The sequence below is a fragment of the Octopus bimaculoides genome, chromosome 24 (genome assembly GCF_001194135.2).
Source record: "Octopus bimaculoides isolate UCB-OBI-ISO-001 chromosome 24, ASM119413v2, whole genome shotgun sequence".
In the NCBI taxonomy this organism is placed as follows: Eukaryota; Metazoa; Mollusca; class Cephalopoda; order Octopoda; family Octopodidae; genus Octopus; species Octopus bimaculoides.
Window position 1 is genome coordinate 28,455,810 of NC_069004.1, and position 2,214 is coordinate 28,458,023.

The window sequence follows — 2,214 nt, forward strand, 5'->3', positions numbered from 1 at the left end:
GCCGAACCGCTAAGTTACGGGGACGCAATCACACCAGCATCGGTTGTCAAGCGATGTTGGGGGGACAAACACAGACACACAAACATATACACACACATACATATATATACATATATACACATATATACGACGGGCTTCTTTCAGTTTCTGTCTACCAAATCCACTCATAAGGCTTTGGTCGGCCCAAGGCTATAGTAGAAGACACTTGCCCAAGGTGCCACGCAGTGGGACTGAACCCAGAACCATGTGGCTGGTAAGCAAGCTACTTATCACACAACCACTCCGGCGCCTATTAAAAAAATATGGAACGCTTCACGAATTTGCGTGTCATCCTTGCTGAAGAATATTGAAGCAATCGAACCTCATCAGGGTTTTTTCATACCTAGAAATTATCTTCTGATTCCTAAGCTACTATGTTTGCTCAGAATCAGCTCCTCTCACTAATTCCCGTCTTGCCTCCAACACTTCGACGACCTAATCTTTGAGAGACACGAATGCTTGGTCAATGTCAGGCTCTCTCCGACGTCCCGCGATCAGGCTGCATTGCCCAAGTGATTTGGGAGTCTTAGTCTTCATAAGTGTTCGTCTATCTCTCTCTCTACCCTACTTCCTTTCCTTCACTCACGCCTGCCCCACCCTGGTGAGCAACATCCTCTCCTCTCCGATATGGACCAGTTCCAACAGGGAGTTAGATGGCGCTCTCCAACAGTGGAGTGAATTGAGCTTGTCTGCTCCTGAGAAGGTGGAGGACAGTCGGAGTCAGAGAGCTTGGGACAACATAATTTCGAAGGCCACCTTCGACTCCTCCCTCATCCATGCGGACCAGTTTTCAAGGCGCCGCTTACTGTCTGCTAGTGCCCAAATACTCAGGTGACTGGATTGATACCATTCCTGTGGCTAACGGTGGCCTACTCAGCTTGGAGGAACTTCGTGTCTCCATTGCTCTAAGAGTGGCAGCTGACGTCTGTGTAAAAATTAACACTTCCTTCTCCAAGCCTAGATTCGAAACCGAATCTAAGAATTCTCGATCGTCCAAACCACCACGATCAACAGGCGCGAAAACAGGTTTTCTTTGTCCTGTTAAAAAGTGATTGATTATCTCCCTTTGACCAACAGGCGAAGTTCAAATGGACAGGAGCTGACGTATTTAGGTACAAACTCTGCTGCAGTATGTCTGTCCTTCTAGCTGCCACGTTTATTATAAATACCTGTGGTCTACAGACAGACGAGAGAGAGAAAGGCCTAGCAAGCGAACGAGCAAGGTCTACGACACGATAGCTTTTCTCAGAGACCAGAGTAATGTTCGAAGTTCCACGGTAGATTACTGCCTCAGTTGAACTACGTACACACACACACAGACGTATATTCATTTATCACTTCTACAGATGTATCATTTCTACAGATGTACCCTGTTTCTATTTCTAGCAACTCGTAGCAGTTGTCAACATTTTGCATGTAGTGAAGAATTATGTGTACCAACGACAAATTAAGTCCAGTGAATAAATGATTTTTAATTATGAATTCATTCACTCATTTGTTTGCTTCAAAGGCATACACATTTCTTTTGCATCTGTTTACCATGATACACATCTAACCCCTACATCTACATGGGTTTGAGCTGTCTTTGTGACAAGCTCCTCGACTTCCACAGGCTTCCACGGTTTTTCTTACCGCTTGAATGCTGGTCGCTTCGCGCGTCACACGAAGTTAGACTTTATACTCAAGAGGAATTAGGCCCGGGCAAACACCCCCTCTATCTTGGAACCATTTGGGTTGTCCAGATGTGATGGCAAAAGACCTGATGGCCTCTCCCTGTGCCCCTGGTTGAGAGGCAGATAACTTGTCTGGGAGGCCACAGTTAGCGACTCCTTTGCTTCTTACATTCTGGAAGTTGCGGCCAGGGCGAGATCCACAGCTTCTGTGGTCAAGTGGAACGAAATCCTGAAGTACCGCGATCTGTCGGCCAACTACATTTTCCATCTTGTGGTGATCGAAACGTTTGGTGGGGTCGAGCCTCTGACTGCGAGATTCCTGTCTTCACTGGCAGCTCTCCTAGCAGAGGTAACTGGTGAAGCCTCGCCATCACCCGCGGCAACGTTGTAATCGTGCTGGCCTGCCTCAATAGCTATTAGAGAGGTTTCCCAGCGCCCCAAAACTTTCTACTTGTCCGAGTAATATGATACTTTAAAAAATCATTATGGAGTTTCTATTGAT